Raw genomic sequence first — 27,215 nt, forward strand, 5'->3', positions numbered from 1 at the left:
ATGTTAATACAATATAGATGCTATGTACAAAGTTTTTTGTTTTTTTTTTTTAGAACTTTCAGAATTATTTTTTTCTGAATATTTTGAATCCATGATTATTTGAGTTTGAGGACACAGAACCTGCTGATAAGGATATTTGTTGTTGTTCACTTGCTAAGTCATGTCCAACTCTTTGTAACCCCATGGACAGTAGCATCCCAGGTTTCCCTGTCCTTTGCTATCTCTTGGAGTTTGCTCAAATTCATGTCCATTGAGCCGACTATATTATCTATATTATCGGTCTAAAATCAGAACAACAAGCATTAAGACTATGTTTTTCATTGTTGTGAAAAGATAAATCTTTCCTCAATAGGAAATATCAGTGAGTCTTCTTACGTTTTAAGCAAAACTATAGAAAATATATGTAATCTAATAAGAGAAATTTACGGAATTTTTTTAAGGAGAAAAATCAAGCTCAATGAGAGTAAACAAAACATCTAGTATAGTATCATAATGTCTGCTGTGTGCTACTTCCTTAATTTATAGTTGCTAAATAAGTAAAATGAAATGAGGCAACATCAGAGATTTCTAGCATAAATAACTTTATCATAGAACTAATTAGTCAAAAACATACATTCTGTTCTTATGAAGAAATTACAATCACTTATTAATATTCTATATCTAGTCCAAGTTTCTGCTTATAATGTAGTGGGTTGGGAAGTGTATCCCCCATATCCATGCCCCCTAGACCCTCAGAATGTGATATTATTTAGAAATAGGGTATCTTTGCATACATCATTTAGAACCTTGAGATGATATCATCCTGGATTTAGATGAGGTCCTCATTCCAATGAATGATGTCCTTAGAAGAGTGGACACAGAGGAAGTCATGTAGGGGAAGCCATGTGAAGATGGTGGTAGGGACTGGAATGATGCTGCCACAGACCAAGGAACACCAGGACTACAGAAGCCAGAAGAGACAGGGATTCTCCCCTAGAAATTTCACAGGGAACGTGGCTCTGCCCTCACCTTGATATTGGGCTTTTGTTCTCGGGAATGTGAGAGAAAAAATTCTGCTTCTTTAAGCCATGAAGTTCATAATAATTTTTTTTTTTTGCAGTAGATCTAGGAAACTAATACAGGTATAGAAGGCTAAACCATGCATTATTCTCATCCTTAACATAAGAACGTAGTTTAGATAAGCTACTAAATCACAATTTTTGATGGTTGGAGGACATCCAACTAACTCAAAATCTAGACATCAAAGAGGAGGGGACAGATACTTGATTCCTTGGAATAAACAACAGACAGGTGTCATATGAATCTGTAACAGTAAATCAGCTAATCTTTTTTAAAGAATTGCTGAAGGTTGACTGTGGCACTGATTAGAAAATAGAACCCATGGCACTTGTATGCTCAATGGAAATTCAGTGACCTTTGGACTCTCACCCAGTGAACTAGTTAGTGGTTATGAGAAAGATCTGGGCACAGCAAGAGGCCAGGAGAGTCATCTGCATGTGGTTCAGGGGTGGGACGACGTGTGCAGAGGCCACATGTCATGGGGGAGGATGAGTGACCTCACCTGCATCCTTCTCCATTACCTGTATTCAAAGTCTTTAATGGTGGGAAAATCACAGCAAATTCAGTCAACACTGGGGCACTGGACTAATCAGAGCAAATTCATCAATATTGGGGCACCAGTTAAGACAAATTGGGTTTTAGAAAGACAGAGGGAAGGAGAGGAAAATGTCTTGAATCCAGACTATTAGAGAACTTGTACTTCTGGATGAGGGACAAGATAAATAAGAAGCCCCAACAGCTATAGGATGTAGTACACACCTACAATGGGTAATATAAGAGTATAATAGACAGATACTCCCTCATGCGTATTCACTACGATCACCAACACCAGGCCAGCAAGTGTACAGTGATAAGTAATAGCATCTGGGATGGGGCTGAAAGCAAAGTCAAAGGAAAGACCTTACCCTTTAGGGATGCTGATATCACGAAAAACTCACTGGAAAGCATAAGGTGACCCTAAAAAAGGGACATGATACCTGTGGGTAACTGATAAGAACTGATAGAAATAAGAAACATCAAATGAAGGCAATTCCTGATTAGATTGATCCAACTGCCCACATTAAAGGCTATCATAAAAGAGTTGTACCCACAGAAAGAATTAGTATTATCACTTAATCTCAGTGTCCATGGTTCTACAGAAGACATCAGCTTTTAACAACAACAACAAAAAAATTAGATACCCAAGTAAGCAACAAAAAGCAACACACATTCAAGAAACAAAGCAAGAAATATCATCAATGTTAAGGAGGATTCAGGATTTGAAATTATCAGCTGCTGCTGCTGCTAAGTCACTTTATTCATGTCCAACTCTGTGCGACCCCATAGATGGCAGCCCACTAGGCCCCCATGTCCCTGGGATTCTCCAGGCAAGAACACTGGAGTGGGTTGCCATTTCCTTCTCCAATGCATGAAAGTGAAAAGTGAAAGTGAAGTCATTCCGTCATATCTGACTCCCAGCGACGCCATGGACTGCAGCCTACCAGGCTCCTCCGTCCATGGGATTTTCCAGGCAAGAGTACTGGAGTGGGGTGCCATTACCTTCTCCAGAAATTATCAGCTAGAGAATATGAAATAGCTATGATTAATGTGTGAACTTCCCAGGTGGAGCTAGTGATAAAGAACTTACCTGCCAATGCAGGAAACATAAGAAATGCATCTTCGATCCCTGGCCTGGGAAGATCCTTTGGAGAAGGGCATGGCAACCCACTCCAGTATTCTTGCCTGGAGATTCCCATGGACAAAGGGTCTGGTAGGCTACAGTCCATGGATTGCAAAAAGCCAGACACAACCGAAATGACATAGCATAGCATGCATACATGATTAATATGTAAGATGTTTTAGTGTAAAAAGTGAAAAACATGCATAGTAATTTCAGCACAGAGATAAAAATTATAAGAAATGATAAAAAAAGAATTATAAAAATGAAAAACATGATAACAAAGATAAGAATGCCTTCAACAGATTCATCAAAGAAAAAATTGGCTACATCAAAACTGAAGTAGTAAATAAAGCTGTCTAATGCTTATGACCAACTTAGATAGCATATTAAAAAGCAGAGACATTACTTTGCCAACAAAGGTCCATCTAGTCAAGGCTATGGTTTTTCCAGTGGTCATGTATGGATGTGAGATTTGGACTGTTAAGAAAGCTGAGTGCTGAAGAATTGATGCTTTTGAACTGTGGTGTTGGAGAAGACTTGAGAGTCTCATGGACTGCAAGGAGATCCAACCAGTCCATTCTGAAGGAGATCAGCCCTGGGATTTCTTTGGAAGGAATGATGCTAAGGCTGAAACTCCAGTACTTTGGCCACCTCATGGGAAGAGTTGACTCATTGGAAAAGACCCTGATGCTGGGAGGGATTGGGGGCAGGAGGAAAAAGGGACGACAGAGGATGAGATGGCTGGAGGGCATCACTGACTCGATGGACGTGGGTTTGGGTGAACTCCAGGAGTTGGTGATGGACAGGGAGCCCTGGTGTGCTGCAATTCATGGGGTCGCAAAGAGTCAGACACGACTGAACGACTGAACTGAACTGAACTGAGCAACTGAACTGAACTGAACTGAGTGCACAGTATAAATACTGACAATTATATTGTATTATAATTATATGATACCTATCCTATAGGAGCAATTGTATTACTATACATAAATGTCTTAAAGTCGCATGCTCTATACCTCAAACTTACGCAATGTTACATGTCAAATTTGTTCAGACAAGATTAAGCCCATTTAGTAAAGTAATGCTCAAAATTCTCCAAACCAGGCTTCAGCAATACATGAACCATGAAATTCCCGATGTTCAAGCTGGTTTTAGAAAAGGCAGAGGAACCAGAGATCAAATTGCCAACATTTGCTGGATCATCGAAAAAGCAAGAGAGTTCCAGAAAAACATCTATTTCTGCTTTATTGACTATGCCAAAGCCTTTGACTGTGTGGATCACAATCAACTGTGGAAATATCTGAAAGAGATAGGAATACCAGACCGCCTGACCTGCCTCTTGAGAAACCTATATGCAGGTCAGGAAGCAACAGTTAGAACTGGACATGGAACAACAGACTAATTCCAAATAGGAAAAGGATTACGTCAAAGCTGTATTTTGCCACCCTGCTTATTTAACTTATATGCAGAGTACCTCATGAGAAACGCTAGGCTGGAGGAAGCACAAGCTGGAATCAAGATTGTTGGGAGAAACATCAATAAACTCAGATATGCAAATGACACCACCTTATGTCAGAAAGGTGGGGTCTCAAAGAGTCGGACACGACTGAGTGACTGAACTGAACTGAGGGCAGTAGGGCTCTAGACATGTGAAATTTACTTAATGAGGAAAAAAAAAAAAAAAAACCTGAAGTGTTTCAAAGACATTTTCAAAAGAATTTAAAAACAGACTGGTAAAAAATATTCATAAATACCCTATTGTGAGAAAAACACATCTGACAGGATACATGCATCCCAGTTTTCATCACAGCGCTGTTTACATAGCACGGAACCTAAATGTCCATCAACAGAGGAGTGGATAAAGAAGATTTGATACATATATATAATGGAATCCTGCTTAGCCATTAAAAAGAGTCAAATGCCATTTGTAGCAACAGAAGAACCTAGAATTTGTCATACTGAGTAAAGTAACTTAGAGAAGGAGAAATATCATAGAACATCCCATATATGTGGAATCTAAAAAGAAATGATACAAATGAACTTACAAAACAGAAACAGACTCACAGACTTAGAGAAATGGAACTTATCATTGCCAGAGGGAAAGATGCGGGAAGGGATAGTTAGGGAGTTTGGTATGAACATGTACACACTGCTATATTTAAAATGGATAACCATCAAGGACCTCCTATATAGTACATGAAACTCTGCTCAGTGTTATGTGGTAGCCTGGAAATTTTTCTATAATACATTAAGAAATTTCAATATTTATTAATGATAAGCGAAATGAAACAGGTTAGGCACTTAAGGAGACTTTTACTGAAGAAGATACAGGATGTCACATGATAGAAGACTGAACGTCATTAGTCATTAGGAAACACAACTGAAAACAGAATGAAATACCACCAAACACTTATTACGGGACTTCCCTAGTGGCTCAGTCAATAAAGAATCTGCCTGCAATGAAGGACACCCAGTCTCCTGACCGATCTCTGGGTCAGGAAGATCGCCTGGTGAAGGAAATGGCAACCCACTCCAGTACTCTTGCCTGGAGAATTCCATGGACAGAGGAGCAGGACAGGCTGCAGTCCATGGAATCACAAAGAGTCAGACCCAACTGTGCAGCTAAGTTTCACTTTAATACACTTATTAGAGGAGCTTAAGTTAAAAAAAAAAAAGGAACTATAAGAGCTGCAAAAAAAATGAAAATATAAGAGCTGCAATATACATAAAACAACTAGAATTCTCATAAACTGCTGGTTAGAAAGCAAAATGATATAGCCACATTGGACAGTGTGCCAATATCTTATAAAGTTAAGTATATGCTTACCATATGATCTAGCAATTCCTCTCACAGAAGACTGCTCAAGTCAAGCGAAAATTTATGTTCACTGAAAAGCCTATCTGTGACTGTATATATAGCAACTTTATTCATAATTACCCAAAGAAGAAACAACACAAATGTTTCATGGTTAGGGAATCAAAAAACAAACTGAAATCTCTATTCACTGGAGTGCTGCTCAGCAATCATAAAAATGAAATGAATTACTCACATAGTTAATAATACGAATGAAACTGGCATGCATAATGTTAATGCAATAAACCAGACTCAAAAAATTGCATACTATAGGATTCCTCTTCTGCAACACTCTGCTTTGCTCTCTCATTTTATTTAGGTATTGGCTTGAATGTCACTCCATCTGCAAGAACTTAATTTCACCCAATGTAAAAGAACTCCCTACATCCCCATGATTCTTTACTGCTTACCTGTATTTTACTTTTTACATAATAGTTACATATATCAAGTATTTATTCATTTACTGTATATTTCCCCCACTAGAATGTAAGTTCTACGAAGACAGAAACATTTGTATCCTCATTTTTCTAGAACATAGTAGCTTGTCCATAAATGTTATTGAATGAATAAACAATTGGTTCTGAAACAGAAGATGATTGGTCAGCAGTTACATCAGCAGTAGCTCCTCTGTAATAATAGAAGTTGGGTCTAATATAACTGTAAGGACAGTGGTTGATTCTGAACAGGCAAATTGCAAAAATGTAGCCAAGATAGAGGAGGGTAGTAATTTGATTATGTCTCATTATTAATCAAGTAGTCACACAGCTGGTAAGGGATTAAGGAATATTTACATTATACAACTAAGCCTCCTAAATAATTTTCATGGATATTCTGGAGGAACATTTCCTGCTTATGATATGATTATTACTCTATCGTTTTTTTTTTCAGATTTGTGATTGACAACTTTTTATTGAAATGTAGTTGAATTACAACATTGTGTTAATTACAGCTGTTCAGAAAAGTAACTCAGTTATACATATACTTATTATCCATATTATTCTTTTCCTATTATATTCTATTATGGTTTATCATAGGACATTGAATTTAGTTCTCTGTGCTATATGGTAAGACCTTGTTTGTTCATTCTAAATAAACAAGTTTACATGTGCTCATCTCAGACTCCTAATTCATCCCTCTCCCACCCCCCTCCTCTTTGACAACCATCAGTCTATTCTCTATGCCTAAGATTCTGTTTCTATTTCATAGGTATGTTCATTTGTGTCATATTTTATATTGCTTAAATATGATATAAGTAATATATATTTGTCTTTCTCTGTCTGATTCAATATGATAATTTCTAATGGCATCCATGTTGCTGCAAAGGGCATCATTTCATTCTTTTAATTGCTGTGTAATACTCCATTGTGTACATGTGTGTGCAAACACACCCTATATTCACTCTTCTATTGGTAGACATTTATTAACAGATTGCGTCCATATCTTGACTATTGTAAATAGTGCTACAGTGAACACTGCAGCGCATGTATCTTTTTGAATTATTGTTTTCTGTGGATATATGCCCAGGAGTAGGATTGAGGGTCATCTTGTAGTTCTACTTTCATTTTTTAAAGGATCCTCCAGACTGTTTTCCACAGTGGCTGAACCAACTTACATTCCTACCAACAATGTGGGAGAGTTTGCTTTTCTCCACACACTCTCCAGCATTTGTTATTTGTAGATTTCTAAAGATGGCCATTCTGACAGGTGTGAGGTGGTACCTTGCTGTATCTTTAAGCTATTTCTGTAAAGGTGAACATAGTTTTACTATGAACTCAATCACACCTTTCACACACATGTATTTTACAAATATCTGTTCATAGAAGCTATCAAACTAATAATAATTTTAGTTGATTATGTTTATGGTTTATGTGTTTGTATGTGTTTCCTATTGCAGTAAATATAGGCAAAGTTTACAGATAATTTATTTTTGTCCAAGAAGCCCACCAACTGCAAACTGAGAAATAAAAGTCCAGGATAATCTGTATCTAAAACAAACAACAAACACAGCAAAAAAACCCTGCAGTTTAAATACTTAAGCGTAGATTAGTAAACAAATAGGGAATGTTTGCCTCGTATCTATATCTGTCAAGATATTCAGTGTATCTTAAGGAGTGTTTTGCATGTCACTTCAAGCATTTGAAGGGCTAGGACTGGTGGCTCAGACGGTAAAGCGTCTGCCTGCAATGCGGGAGACCCGCGTTCGATTCCTGGGTGGGGAAGATTCCCTGGAGAAGGAAATGGCAATCCACTCCAGCACTCTTGCCTGGAAAATCCCATGGACGGAGGAGCCTGATAGGCTACAGTCCATGGGGTCGCAAAGAGTCGGACAGGACTGACTTCACTTTCACTTTCAAGCATTTAACATGCTTTAAGTAATACACATTCCTGAGTCCCTATCCATATATAGTAATTTGAACCTCAGTTAAAAGTTTAAGAATCTCTGATTTTAATAAACTGTGAAATTGAGATGTATTATAGAATAAAGCGCTATGGTCTTCTGATTTATTTATATCTTATAAGGAAAACCTTAAAAAACCTATTATAAGGAGCTCCACAACAAAGTCAGTAGCCTAAATGGGACAAGTGGATAAAAAATTTCTCTAAAATCATAATGGTCTTAATATTAATCAGTAAACACAAACGTTCAGTAAACAATACTAATATGGCCTGAAATTCAATTTGAGAGAATTGCATGTAAAGAAAAAAATCCCTGTCAGATGAAAATATATCTATTCCCTCTGAGACTTTCTTGATTAAAATAAAATTTACTTCATTTGATAATATCTAATTTTAGTAATTAATGAATCCTACTCTTGGGAATGTTTCTTTTATTGAACTTAAATGGAGTAAGCTAATAAGTAATTAGTCTGTCTAAATGCTTGTAAAATATAATCCCTATGTTCCTTCTAGGTTCCCTTTGTTCTGTTTGTATCACTAATCATTTTAAGTGATTTTAATTTTGTGAAATATTTCCAAATTAAAGATAGGTAAGTAAAATATGAGGAAATACTTTGTTTCATGCTGTCTCTTTGGTCAATGTAAGAATGTTTAATTCTTCCAAAGACAGCATTTTCTTCTTCAATTTTCTAAACAAATTACATAATTCTAGTTTTTGAATTTCCTATTTATTTGATGATTTAGAATTTATTCCTGAACGGCTATCTTGGACCTTCTAAATCCAGTTCCTGACTCAGCTCTTCAGTCATGGGGCATGTATCAGTATGGCCAATCCTCTCATACCTCCCAACTTTTGCAGGGATCTTACACAATCTATTCATGGTCTCTTCTCCTTTCTTGTCAACCTCTTCCTCACTATTGATTCTTCCAACTACATAATTTGCAGGGCCAGTACAAAATGAACATGAAAGTTCTTGTTCAGAAGAGGAAGTGTGACTAAAGCTAAGATACAAAGCTTTCTTCCATCTCCCAGTCTTGAACTCCCATGGTTTTTCCTATTCAACGTTGTTTCAAGCAAAGAAAAATACAAATAAAAAATAAAAATTTAACTTACTAGCATGAATGTTTCCATGCAATGCTAGGTTTCAATGCTTAGAGAGAACTTATGTCTTGTTCCCTAGCTGGTCCTCAAACACAAAGCCCATGCTGTAGCAGATCAGAATTAAGTAAAACTAGACAAGAAGGTTGAAAGGAATAAGAGAAGATTCCTCAAACGTGGAGCCTACCCAGACAGGGCTCTCTAGGAAAAGTGTCACTCAGTAGTGAGTGTAGACACTCACATTTGCACGGATGCTCTGTTCTAGGATGCAGGGGTTTCCTTGCTCAGGCAGTGAGCTGCCAGGTTCTGCAGCCTCCAGACCCACGCAGTTCAGAGCCAGGCATCTCACCTCCTCAGGGTGAAGCCATCACAATCCACTGGGGGCTGCCTGCAATCCCCAAAGTTCTTTAAATCTCCACTCCTGGATGCATTGCACAGCTGGATGGGAAGTGGGCATGAGGTTGCCTCCTCTAAGACAGCCTTGCACCTGCCAGCCATGCTGCTGCCAGACTTCATCCGAGATGCTCTGGAGTGCACACCCTATGAGGACAAAGGTTGGTAGCAGGATGAGGGCCTCCTTTCCCCTCAGACTCCATCTGGTTATTGCCCAAGTGCAGGGCTAAGAGGAGCATCTGGCTGTGGGAAAGGGGGTGGGTGGGTGGACAAGCCATTCCCAGGTGGTAAGGGGTCAGCAGGAGGCAGGTCCAGGCTCCCTACCTCTGTCCCATGTATTTTGTCGCATCAGGTTTCACTAAGCAACCACATATCAAACCTAAAATTATGAATAATTCCAGGAGGGCAATCAGATCAGATCATATCAGTCGCTCAGTCGTGTCCGACTCTTTGCGACCCCATGAATCGCAGAACGCCAGGCCTCCCTATCCATCACCAACTCCCAGAGTTCACTCAGACTCACATCCATCGAGTCAGTGATGCCATCCAGCCATCTCAGCTTCTGTCGTTCCCTTCTCCTCCTGCCCCCAATCCCTCCCAGCATCAGAGTCTTTTCCAATGAGTCAACTCTTTCCATGAGGTGGCCAAAGTACTGGAGTTTCAGCTTTAGCATCATTCCCTCCAACGAAATCCCAGGGCTGAGCTCATTCAGAATGGACTGGTTGGATCTCCTTGCAGTCCAAGGGACTCTCAAGAGTCTTCTCCAACACCACAGTTCAAAAGCATCAATTCTTTGGTGCTCAGCCTTCTTCACAGTCCAACTCTCACATCCATACATGACCACAGGAAAAACCATAGCCTTGACTACCCGGACCTTTGTTGGCAAAGTAATGTCTCTGCTTTTCAATATGCCATCTACGTTGGTCATAACTTTCCTTCCAAGGAGTAAGCATCTTTTAATTTCATGGCTGCGGTCACCATCTGTAGTGATTTTGAAGCCCAGAAAAATAAAGTCTGACACTGTTTCCACTGTTTCCCCATCTATTTTCCATGAAGTGGTGGGACTGGATGCCATGATCTTCGTTTTCTGAATGTTGAGCTTTAAGCCAACTTTTTCACTCTCCACTTTCACTTTCATCAAGAGGCTTTTGAGTTCCTCTTCACTTTCTGCCAAAAGGGTGGTGTCATCTGCATATCTGAGGTTATTGATATTTCTCCCAGCAATCTTGATTCCAGCTTGTGCTTCTTCCAGTCCAGCGTTTCTCATGATGTACTCTGCATATAAGTTAAATAAACAGGGTGACAATATACAGCCTTGGCGAACTCCTTTTCCTATTTGGAACCAGTCTGTTGTTCCGTGTCCAGTTCTAACTGTTGCTTCCTGACTTGCATACATATTTCTCAAGAGGCAGATCAGGTGGTCTGGTATTCCCATCTCTTTCAGAATTTTCCAGAGTTTATTGTGATCCACACAGTCAAAGGCTTTGGCATAGTCAATAAAGCAGAAATAGATGTTTTTCTGGAACTCTCTTGCTTTTTCCATGATCCAGCGGATCTTGGCAATTTGATCTCTGGCAATAGCAGAGATTAAACTAATGTGGCTGCTTCTGAGTGTGGGGCCTCATTTTAACTGTTCAGCTTCTGGGTATATGAAATAGGACCTACTGGTATTTCACTGTAAACACATCTTTCTGTCCATTAAAAAAGAGAAATCATTCAGCATCACTATTCAAAGGCCACCATTCTTTTTTTTTTTTTTTCTATCACTTTCCAACCCAAGAGGTAAAAATTTGTTATCACTATCCGTTTTCTCAACCTATACCATTTCTTAATCCAGTTCAGAATGGTTTCAGGTCTATGAGAATGACTCTTTTTAGGATGTCTTTAATCTCAATACTCCTAATTTAAGGAGAATTTTTAATCTTCTAACAGTATTTTGCAGCAACTTTCAAGAGTGTTGATTCTTCTTTATCAGTCTCTATTCTTTCTATTGGAGAAGGCAATGGCACCCCACTCCAGTACTCTTGCCTGGAAAATCCCATGGATGGAGGAGCCTGGTAGGCTGTAGTCCATGGGGTCCCTAAGAGTCAGACACGACTGAGCGACTTCACTTTGACTTTTCACTTTCATGCATTGGAGAAGGAAATGGCAACCCACTCCAGTGTTCTTGCCTGGAGAATCCCAGGGATGGGGGAGCCTGGTGGGCTGCTGTCTATGGGGTCGCACAGAGTCGAACACGACTGAATCGACTTAGCAGCAGTAGCAGCAGCATTCTTTCTATTAATAGATCCCTGGAGGAAAATGGCAACCCACTCCAATATTCTTGTCTGGGAAATCCCATGGACAGAGACTGGTGGGCTACAGTCCATGGGATCACAAGGAGTTGCACACAACTGAGTGACTGAGAACAGGCACATTCTTGTTTCCAAGGCAACACATGCCTAAGTTTCTTGCTAGCAGCCTGAGTTCTCATCTCCATATTCCTTTGCTGCCCTAATCTCTGTTGCCCAAGTTTTCAAACATCAATTTCCTAAAGTCCTAGGTCTTCCTATATTTTTAGTGTATTTCCTATTTTAAAGTGACTTTAATGATTGTGCATGTTTTTGATGACTTGCAAATTTACATCTCTACTCCTGGTCAGGCCTCAGAATACTAATGCTGTTAACATCTCTGCTTGGATTTCTGAAAGTTAACTCCCTGTTAAATAGAATAAAAAATCTCCCTGAAACCTCATAATCATGCCAGGCCTTTTTACCTTATTCTTGTGCTGTATCCTGTAACAAATTCTCACGCTTTTAATTCCCAAATACCTCCCCACATCTCTTTAACTCTTCTGTAGTTCACTGTCATTACTATCACTCTCTAAGATACTGTCATTTCTCACCTGGATGACTGTGGTAGTTTCCTGAGTGTTGTCCACTCTTCATTTTCCTCCAGTGTTGCGCCAACATAATTCTTGTAAAATTAGTTCTATTTGTTCTCTGCCTAAAACTCTTCACTGACTTCCTACTGAGTTAATACAGGTGAGAAATTAATTAATTGAATGAATGAATTAACTAATCAATCAATTAATTAATTGCTTTAATGCTGTTTGTGGTAAGCAGAACTTCAGCATTAAAGATGTTCCTGCCCAATCTCTGGATATGTTACTTTAAAATGGGCAAAAAGAATTTTTCATATGTGATTAATTTGAAGACTTCAAATAGGAAATCATCCTGGATTATCCAGGTATGCTGAATAAAAGAGTCAGAAGACATGATAATGGGGGGAGAAGAACTAGGGAATGCAGTGTGGGAGAGTTTGTAACCATTACTGGCTTTGCATAAAATAGATGGGACTAAGAGCCAAAGAATAGGCTTTCCTTCTAGAACCTGGAAAGACAAGGAAACACGTTGTCTCAAAGAGCTTCCAGAAGGAACAGAATCAAACCGAAAGCTTGCTTTTAGGCAAATGAGACCCCTTCTGTAATTGTAAAATAAGACATTTGTGTTGTTTTAAGCCACTCAATTTGTGGTAATTTGTTACATCAACAATAGAAAATGAGTACACTATTTTTGCGAAAGCAGTATATTGTATAAACACTTTATTTATATCCTTATATTTCGATATAGATTGACCCCCCCCCTTTGTTACATGTAATTTGATCTATCTGAAATATGGATTTGTTATATGAAACAAAAATTTTGATTTCTTTCTCATCAAACATTTTCCACAAGGGATTTCTTAAGGTTTGGTCCCCCTATAAAATTTGACTAATTCTAAATTTTTTTCCATAGTGAAGAATAGTGTTCAATTTGTCAAAGACATACAACACTGTTCAGTTTTGCTATTAAATTATGGTGCAATGAACCCATTACTTTCATATCTAGTTAGTACACAATCAGGTTACCACAGAGTTACGAAGTCTATGGAAAAGAGCAGATGGAAAATGCTAGTGGAGATAGGATAAAGAAACTTTAGCAGTGTAACTTTTAAAATGTAATCACTGCAGATTATTTTTCTATGAGTGGAATTTAGAATTTAACACCCCTAACTCACTTAGAGTAAACTTAATTTGTCTGTGGAATATTCTTTGCTCATTTTTCATATTTGTAAAACATTTTGATCTTATTTAAAAGAATAATGCCTATCTGTCTCTAGTGTAATTCCCTTAACTGCTCAATTTAACTCTTATGGAAACATACATACCTACAACAGTTAAATTGTGTGACATGTTAGTATTAGATTTGTCTTATTTCCCACCCTGTAGCTAAGACTGAATGCTGTCATTGTAGCAGAAATGAACAATATGAGAGATATCAGAAACTCTTACTCCAATGATTTATCAGACATTTAACACTTTTAGAGAAAACTAATTAATCCAGGCAGTTTAAACTGTAGAGATATTTTCTATTTTTGCAGTATAATTGCTTGATAATTACTTCAGCTCTTTGTTCTTAAAAATTTTTTCAAATAGTCACTCATTTCTCCTAATAACAAATTCTCAGGTATCATTCAATCTTCTAGGTCGTGAATCCGTACAGACAGTAATATACATCCTATTTAAGATATGTATTGAATTCACAAACATATTGGTGAACTTGGTCCCTTAACAATTTTACTTCTTTAGTTTTTACTTCACAAACAGATTGACTTGTGAAGGACACACCATTGGATCTCTTTTGATCACCACTAGCAAACACGGACATTTTTACCTTATTGTAACTAAATATAACATATACCTGGTAATCTTACCTTCATTTTTCCACTCAGACTTGAAAAATAGATTAGACTAGATATGTTTTAATTAATATAACATTGCTACTGTTATTCTTGACTTGTATATTCAAGCACATCTATTCATTTATTCAACAATTACTGAGCAGCCACTGAGAAACAGGCAAGGTATGCAGCAACAGAAATAAAACCACAGACAGATGAGATAAAGAGGTATACTTTACACATTATACAGGATAGAAGAAACATGATGGAAAATGTAGCCAAATGAATAAAATAATTATAGAATATATGGAGTTCCCTGATGGCTTAGATGGTAAAGCATCTGTCTGCAATGCAGGAGACCTGGGTTCAATCCCTGGGTTGGGAAGATTCCCTGGAGAAGGAAATGGCAACCCACTCCAGTACTCTTGCCTAGAAAATCCCATGGACGGAGGAGCCTGGTGCAGGCTACTGTCCATGGGGTCGCAAAGAGTCGGACACAACTGAGTGACTTCACTTATATAATATTCAATAAAAGAAAGAATTGGAGAGTGAATAAAACAGAAACATGGGTGCTGTTTCAGATAGAGTTGGCAGAGAAGGCCTACCAGCACCCCTGAGTCTTGGATAATGAGAAGCAGGCACCTCTCTGAAGAGCCTACAGAGGAGCAGTTCGCCTTGAAAGCAGTAAGGGCCAGGGTTACTAAGGAGAAAATGAGATTGACATGTCCACAGATGAGTAAGGAGTTCATTCACATGGTGAGATGAGAGAGAAAAAGGAGGGGCATAGAAAATGAGAGGAAAGAAGTATGAGTTACTTCTTATTGGCCATGGTATAAATTTTGAATTTTTATAAGTAATTGAATTATTTTCTTTAAAAAATGAGGTGCTCTGTATTTTGCTTAAACAGATCACTCTGATCACTATATAGAGAATGGATAGAGGTGGGAAGTAGAATTGGAGTGATCATTCAAGAGGTTTTAACATTTGTAGAGGTAAAAATATGATTATGATTGGACTAGATCAGTGGCATTGTGAAAAGAAGTAAAGATATATATAGATATACATAACTCTTTGTATATATGTATCTCTCTCTCTCTCTCTCTCACACACACACACACACACACACACACACACACATGCTTGCCAGATAGTGCTAGTGGGAAAGAAACTGACTACCAAATCAGGAAACAGAGCTATTAAGGGTTTGATCCCTGGGGCAGGAAGATCCCCTGGAGAAAAGAATGACAACCCACTCCAGTATTCTTGCCTTGAGAATCCCAATGACATAGGAGCCTGGCAGGCTACAATCCATAGGTTGGCAAAGAGTCTGACATGACTGAAGTGACTTAGCACACACACAAGCACACATGCATATGTATATTTCCTGGAGAGTTTATGAGACATACTGAAAAAGGCAATAGGGAAGAGGGGGACATTAAGGTTTTGGTTTGGCATTTGAAACATAGGGCTGGATGAGATCATCTCAAGCAAGAACATAGTGAGAAAATAAAAATAGTATTTCAACATTCCAATATTTAAAGTCAAATGAAAGAAGAAGAGCTAAAGTTTAGTTGCTCAGTCATGTCCAACTCTTTGCAACCTGCTGGACTGTAGCCTACCAGGCTCCTCCACCCATAGGATTTTCCAGGCAAGAGTACTGGAATGGGTTGCCATTTCCTTCTCCAAAGGATCTTCCCGACCCCAGGATTGAACCCAGGTCTCCCACATTGTAGGCAGACGCTTACCATCTGAGCCACCAGGGAAGTCCTAGAACTACGAAGAACTAGCAAGTGAGCCAAAGAAATGTCCATTGAGCAACAGGAAATCCAGACTAGTGTGGTCCCATAGCCTGAAGAGAAAAAAGAATTTCACAAAGGAAGGGTGGTTAGCCATGAGCAGTGATGCCAAGGGGTCAAGTCAAACCAATATTGAGAAGGATTTTATTAGACATGGCAGGATGGAGACCACAGGTTACTGGCATTCAATGGAGTTGAGGACATAGAAGCTATGTTGGGGTGGATTGAGGAGTGAATTCAAACTGCAATAGTTTAAGATGAAGGAATTCCAGATTCCCCTCCAGTACTAGATGAAATTACACATGAGTAAACAAACATGTATATCTGGGTTTATAGGAAGAAAGGAAAGTCATCAACCAATAATAACTTACAACCAATAGTAACTTACAACCAAAAATAAATAAAACAGAGGAATATCCAGCTGTGATATATGTCTTAAGGGCTGGAGTGGTAGTGCTCTTGCAGGAGTGTATACTGAGGCTACATGACCCATATTATCCAGAGAGTTAGAATTAGGCTCCCTGACTAACACGAGATGCTGGTAAACTGCTGTATAATTGCTGAACAGGAATGAGAAAATAACCATGGCCAGTCTAGGACTCTGATTTTACAAAGATGCTATCTTTAAAAAATTTCAACAGTGATCTTACATGGATGTCACATGTTGAACCCAGATTTAGGATGAAAAGCTTAAGCCAAGACACAGAAAGTGGTCTTAAAAAAGTCAAATGCCAGAAAACTTGTTTTAGGCATTATGAGAAACCATCTCTTAAACACAAGCACAGCTAGAACAAGCATGCCTGGAGCTTCCAAAGAATATGCTCCTCCTAAGAATAAGGACAGAGGAAAAATACACAGGGTGTTATGAGGAAATTGATCATTATGAAAAATGATGAGAAAATGCACAGATTGGGAGAATCTATATAGAAAAACTGTATAAGAGAAAACTATAATTCTAGAACAATAAAAAGATATTTTAAAGTATGTTTACATTTTAAAAATGGTATATCTAAGGATAGAATTCATCAAACAAGAATGGAACATTTTTTTTAAATTAACAGATCATTTATTTAAAAAATCCAATATCAAGGAAGAAAAAGTGTAGTTTTTATAATACAATTTTAGTCAAATTATATAACATTCTAGATGTGGCTAAAGATAAATTAGTGAATTTGAAGAGAGATCGAGGAAAAGTAACCAAAATGTACCACAGAGAGATAAATAGATGGAAATCATAAAACATAAACTATATAGTGGAATAAATGATCTCTTCATATAAATATAACTATATATTATATAATTATATATTATATTCTTATGTTATTAACATTCCTAGAAATTTAATCATATGATATTGTTTCTATAGTATATGTTATGTATAATATATAACATATAAGAATTCAAGAATGAAATATGAAAGGAGGCACTATTGAAAGTGAAAATGGCTGAGAATTCCATAGAACTGACTGAATAAAGGCCAGACTTTTATGTTGAAATATAGGTAAGATGTGAGTGAAAAAAAAAGAGACTTTTTAAAAGAAACATGCTGGATGAAAATATCATCTGGGGACTTTCAGAATTTAATTAAGAAAAAATTTTACCTATGGCTGATTTATGTTGATGTATGTCAGAAGCCAACACAATATTGTAAAGCAATTATACTTTAATTAAAAATAAATAAATTAAAAAATAATTTGTGGAACAAACATAAAAGGGACTGAGAAATCTAGGATCATAAATTTAGGATTTAAAGGGTCAAAAGGGAGTAATTTGGGAGATGAGAGGCAATGGGATATTGATCCTTAATAGAAAATATGATTTAAAAATAGAATAACATTCTACTTGAAATCCAAGAGAAGGCTGACTTGATTGACTTGCACTTTTGGAAGAAGCTGGGATACCCAGTGGGTATGAGGCATGGTGAGTTTATAAAATTCTTTCCATGAAAGTGAGAAATTAACAGTTATATCCTGAGTATTAATTTGAAAAAAATAAGGCTTCTTGATAGCTCCTCTCCTTAGCTTGCCATGAGATGTTTTGGGCTGAGGTGTCAAGATTATCTATGCTGATACCCATGGTGGGTTGCAGCCCCTGGGGAACTCTCTTTCTCTTGATGAGATGTAGGCTGGAGGCAAGGGGCATGAATGGTCACCTATCAATGGCTCTGGGGTAACTCTTTTTTTTTTTTTTTAATAATTTATTTATTTTAATTGGAGGCTAATTAGTTTACAATGTTGTAGTGGTTTTTGACATACATTGACATGAATCGCCATGTGTCCCCCATCCTGAACCCCTCTGCCACCTCCCTCCCCATCCCATCCCTCAGGGTCATCCCAGTGCACTGGCCCTGAGTGAGTGTCTCATGTATCGAACCTAGACTGGCAATCTATTTCACATATGGTAATATATATATTTCAATGCTGTTTTCTCAAATCATCCCACCCTCACCTTCTCTCACAGAGTCCAAAATTCTGTTCTTTATATCTGTGTCACTTTTGCTGTCTCATGTATAGGATCATCATTACCATCTTCCTAAATTCCAAATATATGTGCTAATATACTGTATTGGTGTTTTTCTTTCTGATTTACTTCACTCTGTATAATAGGCTCCAGTTTCATCCACCTCATTAGAACTGATTCAAATGTGTTCTTTTTAATAGCTGAGTAATATTCCATTGTGTATATGGACCACAACTTTCTTATCATATGTGCTATAACTCTTTGTGAGATGGTTTCTGACGTAAGGCAATAATAGGCTGTGATTGATAACCCTTCAAGTGAATGCCTTCTGAAGTTGTTCTGTTATCGCATCCAGCTTTAAGCAGAAACAGTCTCATTCATTTTAATAAGCACGGAGGCGGCAGCGGCTGCAACCAGCGCACTAAGCGTGGCTGAAGAGGAGCTACCCGACGTCTGAGGTCAGGGGCAGAAGCCGGGAAGACCCCATGCCCGAAGGGCAGCAGCCAAGAGGAGTTACCCCACGTTGGAGGTCAGGGGCAGCAGCCGAGAGTGCCAGGCTGCAATGGCACAGGAACGGACGAGAAGAGCTACCCAAGTCCGAGGTCAGGGGCGGCGGCTGGGAGGAGCTATCCCACGCCCAAGAGGGACCAACCCCTCTTCCAAGGAGCTGTGGTTGTGCGTGCGCAGGAGGGCCTAGAGAACCTATCCCACCTTGAAGGTCAGGAAGGGTAGCGGTGAGGAGATACCCCTCAGCCAAGGTAAGGAGCAGTGGCTGTGCTTTGCTGGAGCAGCCGTGAAGAGATACCCCATGCCCAAGGTAAGAGAAACCCAAGTAAGATGGTAGGTGTTGCAAGAGGGCATCAGAGGGCAGACACACTGAAACCATACTCACAGAAAACTAGTCAATCTAATCACACTAGGACCACAGCCTTGTCTAACTCAAAGAAACTAAGCCATGTCCATAGGGCAACCCAAGACGGGCGGGTCATGGTGGAGAGATCTGACAGACTGTGGTCCACTGGAGAAGGGAATGGCAAACCACTTCAGTATTCTTGCCTTGAGAACCCCATGAACAGTATGAAAAGGCAAATGATAGGATACTGAAGAGGAACCCCCCAAGTCAGTAGGTGCCCAGTATGCTACTGGAGATCAATGGAGAAATAACTCCAGAAAGAATGAAGGGATGGAGCCAAATCAAAAAGAATACCCAGCTGTGGATGTGACTGGTGATAGAAGCAAGGTCCGATGCTATGAAGAGCAATATTGCATAGGAACCGGAATGTCAGGTCCATGAATCAAGGCAAATTGGAAGTGGTCAAACAAGAGATGGCAAGAGTGAATGTCGACATTCTAGGAATCAGCGACTGAAATGGACTGGAATGGGTGAATTTAACTCAGATGACCATTATATCTACTACTGCGGGCAAGAATCCCTCAGAAGAAATGGAGTGGCCATCATAGTCAACAAAAGAGTCTGAAATGCAGTACTTGGATGCAATCTCAAAAACGACAGAATGATCTCTGTTCGTTTCCAAGGCAAACCATTCAATATCACAGGAATACAAGTCTATGCCCCAACCAGTAACACTGGAGAAGCTGAAGTTGAACGGTTCTATGAAGACCTACAAGACCTTTTAGAACTAACACCCCAAAAAGATGTCCTTTTCATTATAGGGGACTGGAATGCAAAAGTAGGAAGTCAAGAAACATCTGGAGTAACAGGCAAATTTGTCCTTGGAATACAGAATGAAGCAGGGCAAAGACTAATAGAGTGTTGCCAAGAAAATGCACTGGTCATAGCAAACAACCTCTTCCAACAACACAAGAGAAGACTCTACACATGGACATCACCAGATGGTCAACACCGAAATCAGATTGATTATATTCTTTGCAGCCAAAGATGGAGAAGCTGTATAGAGTCAACAAAAAAAAAAAAGACCAGGAGCTGATTGTGGCTCAGATCATGAAATCCTGATTACCAAATTCAGACTTAAATTGAAGAAAGTAGGGGAAACCACTAGACCATTCAGGTATGACCTAAATCAAATCCCGTATGATTATACAATGGAAGTGAGAAATAGATTTAAGAGACTAGATCTGATAGATAGAGTGCCCGATGAACTATGGAATGAGGTTCAAGACATTGTACAGGAGACAGGGATCAAGACCATCCCCATGGAAAAGAAATGCAAAAAAGCAAAATGGCTGTCTGGGGAGGCCTTACAAATAGCTGTGAAAAGAAGAGAAGCGAAAAGCAAAGGAAAAAAGGAAAGAGATAAGCATCTGAATGCAGAGTTTCAAAGAATAGCAAGAAGAGATAAGAAAGCCTTCTTCAGCGATCAATGCAAAGAAATAGAGGAAAACAACAGAATGGGAAAGACTAGAGATCTCAAGAAAATTAGAGATACCAAGGGAACATTTCATACAAAGATGGGCTCGATAAAGGACAGAAATGGTATGGACCTAAGAAGCAGAAGATATTAAGAAGAGGTGACAAGAATACACAGAAAAACTGTACAAAAAGGATCTTCCCGACCCAGATAATCATGATGGTGTGATCACTGACCTAGAGCCAGACATCCTGGAATGTGAAGTCAAGTGGGCCTTAGAAAGCATCACTACGAACAAAGCTAGTGGAGGTGATGGAATTCCAGTTGAGCTATTTCAAATCCTGAAAGATGATGCTGTGAAAGTGCTGCACTCAATCTGCCAGCAAATTTGGAAACTCAGCGTGGCCACAGGACTGGAAAAGGTCAGTTTTCATTCCAATCCCAAAGAAAGGCAATACCAAAGAACGCTCAAACTACTGCACAATTGCACTCATCTCACATGCTAGTAAAGTAATGCCCAAAATTCTCCAAGCCAGGCTTCAGCAATATGTGAACTATGAACTTCCTGATGTTCAAGCTGGTTTTAGAAAAGGCAGAGGAACCAGAGAACAAATTGCCAACATCCACTGGATCATGGAAAAAGCAAGAGTGTTCCAGAAAAACATCTATTTCTGCTTTATTGACTATGCCAAAGCCTTTGACTGTGTGGATCACAAGAAACTGTGGAAAATTCTGAAAGAGATGGGAATACCAGATCACCTGACCTGCCCCTTGAGAAACCTATATGCAGGTCAGGAAGCAACAGTTAGAACTGGACATGGAACAACAGACTGGTTCCAAATAGGAAAAGGAGTACGTCAAGTCTGTATATTGTCACCCTGCTTATATAACTTATATGCAGAGTATATCATGAGAAACGCTGGATTGGAAGAAGCACAAGCTGGAATCAAGATCGCTGGGAGAAATATCAACAACCTCAGATATGCAGATGATACCACCCTTTTGGCAGAAAGTGAAGAAGAACTCAAAAGCCTCTTGATGAAAGTGAAAGTGGAGAGTGAAAAAGTTGGCTTAAAGCTCAACATTCAGAAAACGAAGATCATGGCATCCAGTCCCATCACTTCATGAGAAATAGATGGGGAAACAGTGGAAACAGTGTCAGAGTTTATTTTTCTGGGCTCCAAAATCACTGCAGATGGTGACTGCAGCCATGAAATGCAAAGACACTTACTCCTTGGAAGGAAAGTTATGACCAACCTGGATAGCATATTCAAAAGCAGAGACATTACTTTGCCAACAAAGGTCTGTCTAGTCAAGGCTATGGTTTTTCCTGTGGTCATGTGTGGATGTGAGATTTGGACTGTGAAGAAGGCTGAGCGCCGAAGAATTGATGCTTTTGAATTGTGGTGTTTGAGAAGGCTCTTGAGAGTCCCTTGAACTGCAAGGAGATCCAACCAGTCCATTCTGAAGGAGATCAGTCCTGGAATTTCTTTGGAGGGAATGATGCTGAAGCTGAATCTCCAGTACTTTGGCCACCTCATGGGAAGGGTTGACTCTTTGAAAAAGACTCTGGTGCTGGGAGGGATTGGGAGCAGGAGGAGAAGAGGACGACATTGGATGAGATAGCTGGATGGCATCACTGACTTGATGGACGTGAGTCTGAGTGAACTCAGGGAGCTGGTGATGGACAGGGAGGCCTGGCGTGCTGCGATTCATGGGGTCGTAAAGAGTCGGACATGACTGAGCGACTGAACTGAAGGAACTGAAGGAACTGAAGGTAGAAAATTGTTACATAGAACAAATTACATAGTTTTAAATCGCTAGGCTAAAATTAACCATACAAATGTAGCTCTTTCTCCCTTTTTGCCTTTGTCTTAGCTAACAACCTATTTGAATATTTGTCCAATAGTAACTCCTTTTCAGACTTCGATAATCATGGATAAGGGAGTTAAATATCAGAAATTCATTCATGCATTGACTGATTCTGATGATGGAAATTCATTCTATTTCTGTCAAATTTTTATTGTTGTTTATGATATTACACAAAAAAAATTACCTTAACAAGACTCATTTGTTTCATTTTAAACATCAATATTGTATGCTGTCTCAGTGTTTGAGAAAATTGAAATTAAGAAAAAGCTGGGTATCTTCCAACATAATTGAAATGAATTTAACAATTTCACAATATTAATGCTTTCATAAAAAGGTGATCTATTTTAATTGCATTTTGTTTTCTATTCTAAAATGCTTAAATGTTAATTGTCTAAAATTCCAATATTTATGTTTGAAAAATATCAATTTTAATGTTGATTTTGAAGTTTTGAATTAAAGATCACATGCTACCATAATTCTAATGATAGAATATGAATGGCTAGAAATGCTGTTTTCAGTCTTAGCTTCAAATAATATCTTTATAAAAAACAATTATATACATATATTTAAAGTTAACAAATTTATATTGAGCTATATTTAAAGCATTGTAGGAGAGAAAGATGGGAAACATGCCTGTGGATGACAAATGATTGGAAGAAAGTAAAACTATACAAACTTGATAAACAGATGAGTGCTGTTGTTTAATAAAAAAAAATGCTTTTTCCATTAATTGACAAGTTTTACATTTTAGCATTACATTCTCAGAGGAACCCATGAATTATCAGAGAAATTAAACCTAAAATCTGGACTACATTTTTCTAAAATACAATAGGGGTCCTCAATATTTGTCAGAGGAAGTCACAGCAAACTGGATTTAGCAATAAAATATGCACAGTCTACTAGAACACCGATAGTCTGCCTAGGGAAATTTAAAAGTCTTTTTTTTTTTTTAATGGAATAAATGCTTAAAGTTAAAATCAAAACAGTTCTTTTAAAGCAAGTTTTAGAAAACTCTGGGAATACATCATTGCACAACTAGGTTGATTTTAAAAATACCATTTTAACATGCTCAGATGCACCTTAAAATGACTCAGTGGGTTGCAGAGTCTAACACTTTTTTTCCCAATTATTTTTGAAGGGTTCCTGACAAATATTTTTTTTTTTAAAGAAAGAATGACAGACTGCCTTTTTTATTATTTTTTTTATGAGACTTTTTAGCCTGTCATAAGAGGCAAATGGCAGAGCTATGATTTGGGTAAGTTTTGTAATAGAGTCTCAATTTGCACAGTTCAGGATACAGCTTTCTTTAATCTGTCAAGGACTATGGGTTCTGTGGTGTTTTGATAAAGATGTAGATTTAGTTACATATGTTAATGAATTCTACCTTGACAATCTTAAAAACGTGTCAGCCATTGCTGGGGAAGAAACTGTATATGATTTTGAAAGCTTTCAAAACCTCCTGAAGTATTATAAAATTTTTTCCACGTAAATATTTTTGTCACATAATGTTAAGAAGTTATGAATCAAAATCAACAAATAAATTAGATCCAAGACTACTACTATTAGAAAAGGGACATGTTATTTTAGAATATCTTAATGTTTGAAATGTAAAAGTTTATTCTTCAATATGAAGAACTTTGTTCAAATAATGACATAAAATAGTAGTAAAACAAAAAAATTAAACAGATGTTCTAAACATAGTTCTGCTTATGAAATATCTATTTTTCCTTTAATGTTTAAATTGAGTAATATCTGCCTAAAGTATGTAAGGCATATGTTAAATTGCACACTGAATACATCAAATTGTCTTAAACTTCTTTCAGTGGTTATGTAAAACACAGTACAGTCTTTTCAAGGTTATATTCACCTGTTTTCTAATAAGGTTCATTCTTCTGTACACTGATTTCTTTTTTCTTTTTACTTTTTCTGATGAAAAGTTGTTTAAGTTCCCTCCACTACCTGGACTACTGAGCACTTTCACTTCTGATAAATCATTTAAATATCCTGCAAAATTTGTTGAAGAGAAGCTCTTTCAATATGGTGCTTAACTTTAGCAGTTGTTCATTCATTTAAGCAAACAAACAAAAAAACACGGAGAGTTTAGATTAGACTGTCATATTTTCTGCATCTAGATAGCTATTGGTTAAACTAAATTAAAAGTTTACCTAAACTTCTTCACATGTTCTGAATACACATACTCTCCCAGAGTCTACTTAAATAATTTATTCCCAAGGAAAAATGCTATTGCATATTTCCTTTAAGACATGCAGTTGAATTACAATTATTGCTACTCACTCCCTCAGGCAATACCAAGGATATGTTATTAGAGGTAATGATTGTTAAATGATAACTATATTGATTCAAAAGCCCTGAAGGACGGGTGATTTTCAATCTTAATACGAACCTCATGCTTTTCTGACTGAGCTTCACCAACCAAATAGTCCCTCACACAGCAACTAGAAGGGAAAGGCCACTATTCTGGTGTACGACCTTCTGGCAAAAGCTTAAGACATTACTATTTGAAAAGTGATGTGGATGGTGGTGAAAATGATAAACACTAAATTTTTTCACGTTTATCACATGAGTGTATAAAACAGCATCATAGACAAATCTTTTGAAAATGTAAGCACTTATATCTCATCTAATTGCCAACATCCGCTGGATCATGGAAAAAGCAAGAGAGTTCCAGAAAAACATCTATTTCTGCTTTATTGACTATGCCAAAGCCTTTGACTGCGTGGATCACAAGAAACTGTGGAAAATTCTGAAAGAGATGGGAATACCACCACCTGATCTGCCTCTTGAGAAATATGTATGCAGGTCAGGAAGTAACAGTTAGAACTGGACATGGAACAACAGACTGGTTCCAAACAGGAAAAGGAGTGCGTTGAGGCTGAGGTTAATAATGTTAACCCACTCCACTGTTCTTGCCTGGAGAATCCCAGAGACGTGGGAGCCTGGTGGGCTGCCGTCTATGGGGTTGCACAGAGTCGGACATGACTGGAGCGACTTAGCAGCAGCAGCAGCAGGATTTTGTAGCAGTGAAATTGCTGGCTCCTTGTTTTTCTCTATAGGGAATAGTTTCAGTTTCTTTTGTTAGGTGAAGTCAGTTGCCATCTCTCCATCTGTTTCCCGTTTCTCAAAATATGTTGACAAAATTCATCTCTTATTATATACTTAAACATTCTTTTATGTTTAAGTATATATCATTGTATCATTTTATTGTTAAGAAAAATATTGAAGAATTTTACTAATTTATTCTTCAGCTACATGAACCCTAGCGCCATTATATGTTAATTCATTTCTTCCCAACTTAATTTATTATCAACCGTTGAGGTGCTTTTTTCATTATCTACTATTGTTCTATTTGTATATTTTAATTACAGAATTTCTTCTACTCTTTTACTCATGTGGAAAGCTGAATGATTATTAAGTCTTAATCATGGATTAAAATTGAAAATATGTAAGTTATGTATATTGTTTTATTTTAATGTTTCTTGACTTAGAACATAGTAACCATTTTAAATGCCAACTTCTCTAAGCCTCAGTTTTCACATTTTTAATATGAAGGTAACAATGATCCTTATGATACTCATTCCTTCTAAGAATTCTTACATTTTAAAACTTCCCATCAAATATTGAAAACCAAAAATTTTAATTTTCATCATCTATCCTTTTCTCAATTCCATCCTCTTATCTTTCTAATTTTATTTTCATCACATTTATGTTCAACCAATTATATTTTATTCTTTGAATCACTTCTAAAGGTTTGCTTTCAATAAAGCACGTGGGCTTAGGTGAACATCATACTTTATAATCATGATAATCAAGCTCTTTTCTATTTTCGCTTTTCACTCCACAAATCATGTTTCTGTTTTTTTCTTTAGCAATTTTCAACCATGCACTTAATTTTTATATTTTGATATTGTTACATTTAATGAAGATGATTTTCTAATTATCAAGCCAAGATTGAAGCAGCATTATTTATTCTCATATAAAATAAAAAATTAACATTTTATTTCTACACATTACTCTTCTACTTTCCTGGTTATCATGATTAAATTCCTTTGTGTTTTATTATGTTCATTTTACTATAAGAAAAATTTTTGACCTTAAAGTTTGTTTTGGAATCTATGTATGGCTTGTATAAAAATAAGTTAACTGGTGTAAATCTAAACTTGTGCTTTCCCTCAGTCTTATATTTTTATTTAATCCATCTCTAGTTGGCTGCAGTACAAGCAAATTTTGGTAACTGTTTTCAGAAATCTATATATTCTGAATTATTTTCTACCTGAGTGATTATTTTATGTCTTAAACATAAGTGACACCTAGCAATAGTTTCTGGCTTATTTATTTAAGTATCAAAATGCTGAATTTTTTTCATTTATTTTTTATTAAAAAAAATTTTACTTCATTAAGCAGTAAACATGCCTGAGGATAACTTAAAAAAACTTTCCATATTTTTAATGTATGTTCATTTTACCTTGGTATTTTTCTATATATCTGTATCATTCTTTTTTGATATCCAAATTCCAAATTTTCTAATCTATATGACTTCATCATATGAGATAAATTTTCACATAAATTTCTTTGG

Source organism: Bos taurus, chromosome 16 (genome assembly GCF_002263795.3).
Source record: "Bos taurus isolate L1 Dominette 01449 registration number 42190680 breed Hereford chromosome 16, ARS-UCD2.0, whole genome shotgun sequence".
NCBI lineage: Eukaryota > Metazoa > Chordata > Mammalia > Artiodactyla > Bovidae > Bos > Bos taurus.